Here is a 7,236-nt window from a genome sequence, read left to right as displayed (position 1 = left end):
TAATTTGTAATTGTTATTTTTATTTATTTATTTATTTATTCATCATCATCATCGTTATCGTTATCGTTATTGTTATTATTTATTTATTTATTATAATTAATTTTTTGTTAGTACTGTAGGGACAATATGACGCTATTCATATATCTATGGAAAACGTACACAAAAGGGTCCGCTAAATTCATATACTCCCCCACCCCGTCCCCTGTTCAGAAAATGCACTGTTCGTACAGTACTTATTATGTATTCCTCCTGTTCCAGATTGTTCGGTAATATGGATTAATCAAATACATGTACTTATTTACCGTCTATATACATTTTTGCTGTGAATATAGCCAGCTCTCGTTGGTGGAGGCTATAGACACGGCCTTCGTATATATAGTCACATCGTATATAAACACCGTCTAGTTCAGAGTATTCTTTAAAAATGTAACAATTCCTATCCCAAGTCAGCTGTTATGGCATATTTTGTATAATAATGAATTTGACAAGGTGGAAAATGACGCTGTTTGTGATCCAGATGTTTAGAGTTTTTCGCGTACGACTAACGATATATTTACCTATAGATGCAAATGCCTAACTAGTCGGGATTGTCGACGTTTAACATGCTTCTGTTGCTAAAATAAATTAATGTATAAGCTTAATATCATTCAGTACATGTTTTTATTAATTTTTAATAACTTATTTTCATTGGGTTTTTTTTCTTCTATTTACCCTACGTCGCACAGGACGGTCAAGCGTTCTCGTTACACGAGCTTGGTGAATCGTTTTGGCACTGCAGTTATTCGGGGAATGCCCGTCACGTGACTCAAAATAATACGTCACACCTTTGCTCTCCAAATAGCCGTTATTTTTCTCAGAATTATGGACCGTACCCATAATTCAATTATTTTTATAAAATAACAATAATAAGTGTGATATGGTGGTTATGTAGATGGTTCAATAAAGTACTTTTAGGTACAAATCAAATGTATATATTGTCATATAATACTTTGTTGGGTCAATAATTAGGTCAACCATCCGTGACAGAGCGCGTTTAAGGATAACATTTTAATAATAAACGTGGTGATCTTCGCAAGTTGTTACACAATTAGCATAAGAGCATACAGTGTTTCCAACATTCTTGGACAGCAAACCCTCTTGTACTGCATTCAATTCCGTCGTAACTGGCGTCAGTCCGTACCTCGAACTTTACATTCTTGGACAGCAAGCCCTTTCGTGCAGCATACAATTCTGTCGTAATTGGCGTTAATCCGTACCTCGAACCTTTCGACACTTGCCTAGGGTGCGGTCATTATTTGTGAGTTTACCGCTCTAGGTGAATCGGCAAACGGAAAATGTATGCTGCTCTTTGTGCAGGTGGAAGATGCTAATGGACGAATGATTCTTTACTCGATGATACGGTCTCCATGGATTTAGAATGTATCGAAAACTGTTTAAGAAATTACCTTTCTTGCCAACTTATATATGTTTATTTGGATACTGGGGGGGGGGGGGGGAGGGGGTACCATAATGAGAGGCCAACCCACATTATGTATGTATGTATGTATGATTTTATCAAATTTAATGCATGGACCCCGTGCCCCCTCCCCTAGATACGCCACTGTCGGATACCATTAGTAGTAGTAGTAGCAGTGTGCATATTCGCAACTGACGAACAACGTCGTGAGCCCCTACTTTGTAGGTGTTATGTGATGACCAACGTTAGAGATTAAACTCACAGCTAGCTGTATTTATTCTAATGAGCTGTCCGGTGCTAGTTTTGATTTAGTAAACTAGTTTGGAAGTAGCAATCCTCTTTGTGGCGATACAAGAGGGATGAAATATCCAGTAAAGATTTATTCGGGGGTGGCTGTCCTCCAATAGCCGAGGCACTAGATGTAGATGCATGGAATCATCCACAAGTTTTCCAAATGCCTATTCGACTCTGCATTGTACAGAGATACGGCCCTGGTCATGTATTACGGGTTTGTTCAGATTAAGATAAAATTGAAGAAAATGAACTTTAGTGGAGAAATAAAATTCACCGCGAGATAAAAAAAAAAATGTACTAGCCACAAGGCACAGCGGAGCAGGGAGACTGGGGCCTTTACCACCCCAACCTAATCATTCTAAATCAAAACACATTGGCATTTACCAGTATTTTGCAAATGCGTGTCCTTTAATTTCTTATCACAAACTAATTGTTCATCTCGGTTACCATGTGTCAGATCCATTAAATTCAGAGGAAATTATTGTAGTTCCACCTAAAATATTTGGATTTAATATGAAAAAAAATTTGCCGATAAGAAAGCAATTATCTATTTAAATGGTTTGTTTTGATCTAATATAATATTTAGATAGAAAATGTTTTCATAATGGTTTATTTTCGAAATTATCAACTTCGATTTTGTTACACCACCTTTCTCCGTGTTGTAGTTTTCATATTTTAGCCTAAAATAAGCTATGTCTAAATAAAAAAAGAAAGAAGTGTTTTATTTAACGACGCACTCAACACATTTTATTTACGGTTATATGGCGTCAGACATATGGTTAAGGACCACACAGATTTTGAGAGGAAACCCGCTGTCGCCACAACATGGGCTACTCTTCCGATTAGCAGCAAGGGATCTTTTATTTGCACTTCCCACAGGCAGGATAGCACAAACCATGGCCTTTGTTGAACCAGTTATGGATCACTGGTCGGTGCAAGTGGTTTACACCTACCCATTGAGCCTTGCGGAGCACTCACTCAGGTTTTGGAGTCGGTATCTGGATTAAAAATCCCATGCCTCGACTGGGATCCGAACCCAGTACCTACCAGCCTGTAGACCGATGGCCTGCCACGACGCCACTGAGGCCGGTATGTCTAAATAAGTACGTATGCGGGCCTCAAAAAAGGCTTAACTATAGGTTTTCAACTCTTAGAATATTATTCTTTTCAACTAGTCTCTATCTACTTATGTGTTTTTAAGTCTTAAAATATTCTTTACAACTAGTCTCTATCTGATGGTTTTCAACTCTTAGAATATTATTCTTTTCAACTAGTCTCTACCTACCTATGTGTTTTTAAGTCTTAAAATATTATTCTTTTCAACAAGTGTCTGTGGGTTTTCAACTCTTAGAATATGAATCTTTTCAGCTAGTTTCTATAGGTTTTCAACTCTAAGAATTTTATTTTCAACCAATCTCTATCTGTGGGTTTTCAACTCTAAGAATTTTATTTTCAACCAGTCTCTAATCTGTGGGTTTTCAACTCTCAGAATATTATTATTTTCAACCAGTCTTTATCTGTGGTTTTTCAACTCTTACATTATTGTTCTTTTTAACCAGTCTCTATGGGTTTTCAACTCTTAGACCATTATTCTTTTCGGCTGGTCTCTATTACAGGCTCAACTGAATGAGAAACAAATATTACTCGTTGCGGCCTAATACTACAGTGTAAACAGATCTATCACGATGTAGACGGACAAAGCGAAACCAAGCTGAGTGGGTACACGGGCCTCGTCTTGTAAAGCAAACACATCGTCATCAACATGCGATTTCAACATTTAACAATTAGTCCGCATTTTAGATTGACCCACACGACCTGTGATCATAGACTTTCTACGTTGATGGGCGTTTGTCGGTCAGCGGGTTGGAATAAACTGTGTTTTCAAACACGGACGATCCTGTTTAAAGATACAGTCCACTCCCATCCTGTAATACATTATAGATAACCAGGATACTTTTGAGCTCAATGGATGATTCACAAATACACACACACACACACACACACACACACACACTCTCACTCTCACTCTCACTCTCTCTCTCACTCTCTCTCTCTCTCTCTCTCTCTCTCTCTCTCTCTCTCTCTCTCTCTCTCTCTCTCTCTCTCTCTCTCTCTCTCTCTCTCTCTCTCTCTCTCTCTCACACACAAACTATGTGTTTACAAATTTAAAAAAAAAAAAAGTTGAATACCGGGAAAGTTGGTAAACAAGTGAACAACAACACTGAAAATTTGCACAAAATCAATTATCTTGTGTTGTCTATTGGTTGAAATTAATATTTTCAACGAAGTTTACTTTTGAAATGGCACATGATATAAATGGTGCCCTTTTTTCAGGATGATATGCATTTTCTTACCTCTTTTTAAATATTTTTGTTTAAGTTTAACTACAACTTTGTGGACTATCTAGTATGGAACTAATAAAGTAACGTTCTCTACCTCTCTCTCTCCAGACAAGCGTCGTGCAGATAAATTTATAGTGGAGAAAAAAAACTTTAAAAAAGGAAATCTCGAAATGTAGAGGGAAAAAACAAAATAATAACAAAATAACCATACCTCTAAAATGTTTCCTGATGTGCGGTCGGTCTAGGATCGACCCCCGTCGGTCACGGCCTATTGGGCTATTTCTCGTTTCAGCCAGTGCACCACGATCAAAGACCGTGGTATGTGCTACCCTGTCCGAGGAATAGTGCATATAAAAGATTTCTTGCTACTAATGGAAAAATGTAGCGGGTTTCCTCTCTAAGACTATTATGTCAAAATTACCAAATGTTTGACATCCAATAGCCGATGATTAATAAATTAATGTGCTTTAGTGGTGTCGTTAAACAAAACAAACTTTAACTTTATTATAACCACTAATTTATTATCCTAAATTTGCATTAGTCATTATGCATACGGTTGGTGAACAGTCCATAAGGTTGCAGTTGAGGAACTTAAAAAGGTAAATATTAAAAAGAACTAAGAAAGTGCTTTTCATACAGGGGGAAAAAATAAGGGCACCATTTCAAAAGTATATTTCATTATCAAAATATGAAAATATTATCAAAAGATAACAAAAAGAAAAGAAAGACTACAGTAATCTTTATTTCGGCTTTTATCTATACAAAAACAACAAACAAACAAACAACAATCATCTAACTGTCCATCTGCCCAGGTAATCAGATTTGTTTTTAAAAAACCCAGGTTAAAATTAGAATTCGACTACGAGTCAAAATCACCAAATGGTATAGCCGATGATTAATTAATCAATGTACTCTAGTAGTGTCGTTAAAAAAAAAAAAAAAAATTCAGACAATCTTACAGTGTTTACCAACTTGATGTAAACCAACGGTTTTACTGTCGCAAATATTTGTTTTAAAGATAAATGTTTAACACCACTAGAGCACACTGATTTATTAATAAACGCTATTGGATAAGATACATTTGGTAATTTTGACGTATCGTTTTAGAGGAAACCAGGTACATTTTTCCATTACTAGCAGACATACCATGGCTTTTGATATATCAGTCGTGGTGCACTGGCTGGAACGAGAAATAGCCCAATGGTTCTACCGACGGGGATCAATCCTAGACCGATCGTACATCAGGCGAGCATTATACGACTGCTCATTGAACAAGGGAAATATTATGGCATAGACAGATAAGAAAGAAAATGTAAATTGTGCAATAAGGACAAAATAGAAGATGAATATCACTTTACTTTATGTCCAGTGTATATAGATCTACGATCGCGTTATATTAAAGGAACATTCCTGAGTTTGCTGTATTGTAAGATGTTTCCGAAAAATAAAATATTTCTACGATTAAACTTAGATATTAGATATATTTTCTAGTTTAGAATATCAGTGTCTGTATATTCAATGTGTTTCTGGTCGTCTTAATATTTGTAAGAAGCCCAAACTGGATTTTGTCTTCAAATAATTTCGTACGTACGAAAAAATATATTTTAGGAAATAAAATGAAATTTAACCTAGTAAAAATATTAGAATGATCAGAAACATGTTTAATATACAGCCACTAATATTTCATGCAGAAAAATATATTTAATATGTAATTACAATCGTTAGAAAGTCTCTGTTAGTCGATAACATCTTAAAAATTGCAGCAAACTCAGGAATGTCCCTTTAAGAAATATTATTGGTTCAAGGCATCGGTGTATAAGATTGTACAATTGTTATCTGTTGAAAACAGAAAAAAGGAACATATCTCAAACAGGCAACATATTGACGTTCTCAACTCATTTGAATGTCCACCCTCCAAATACACAATCTCTCATTTATATATTTCTCTTCATGTATCATTGTATATTTTATGCCTATGAGCCGCAAGCAAATAAACTATACTATATCACTGGGCTTTGTCCCGCCCGCAAAACTCGGGTTTCTTTAAAATCATATTTATTTATCGAAGGTCGGGGAAAAACATTAAATCGAGGTCTCAAAAAGTATTAGCCAAATAAACTTTGAGCTCTCGTGTGGCCAATTTTATCTTTCGAAAGCTAATGGACGAATCATGTAACCCCGAGTGTTTATTTTGTGTTGGTTGTGTTGACATACGTAAGAGTACAAAAGGTTATAGTCATATGATAAAGAACACAGCTATTCATCAGTCATCTTGCGTTTAAGTGCACTAGTCATGGCACTTAAGTCAACGTACTTAATACGTTTATGAAAGAGAAATAAAAAAGCAAGCACAAGGTCGTATCTCAAAACGTTCACCACGGGACTGCATTTGGCAGTGGGCAGGGGTTTCCCCAGGGGCATAAGGTGTAGCGGGGCATGTCAGGACAGAGATTTTAACGTGCACATTTATGGCAAGCCGTCCAGGACAGGGTAGCGGGCTTCCACGTGCCAGCTGACATATTTTGGAAGAAAGGACGATTAAAATGCGAGGAAAACAGCTGATCCGAGGAGAATTCCCACCCCTGCATCATGTAACTTAGGTAAAAAGTGATGGCGTCACTGAAGGAGTTTACGGAGGTTCTGCCGAAATTAATACTCCAGTCACCAGGCCCCGTGCTTATAAGCCTTAAAGTCTAGACTTTAATAAAGTCCAGACTTTAACGTCATGGCAACGCCATTCAAATAACAGTACGTTAAAGTCTGGACTTTAAGTTTTATAAGCACAGGGCCTGGAGTCCAGAGTCCAAGAAAACAGATTCAAGGAACAGCAACCATTTAAAGTAAATGAATTGGGGGGGGGGGGGGGGCAGGACGTAGCACACTGGTAAAGTGTTCGCTTGATGATTATTATTTTACGTTAAAACATTTACCCGAAAAATCACATCCCTGATACCATTTTACACCAGTCTGGTCCACCTTATTAAACAAAAACACATGTGAATGTTCTGATTTAAAGACTTTAAGCGTTATATCCCCGTCGGTGAGCCCATTAGGCTATTCCTCGTTCCAGCCAGTGCACCACGACTGGTATATCAATGGCTGTGGTATGTGTTATCCTGTCTGTGGGATGGTACATATAAAAGA

Source organism: Gigantopelta aegis, chromosome 3, assembly GCF_016097555.1.
Source record: "Gigantopelta aegis isolate Gae_Host chromosome 3, Gae_host_genome, whole genome shotgun sequence".
Lineage (NCBI taxonomy): Eukaryota > Metazoa > Mollusca > Gastropoda > Neomphalida > Peltospiridae > Gigantopelta > Gigantopelta aegis.
Note: the sequence above shows the minus strand (reverse complement) of the source record.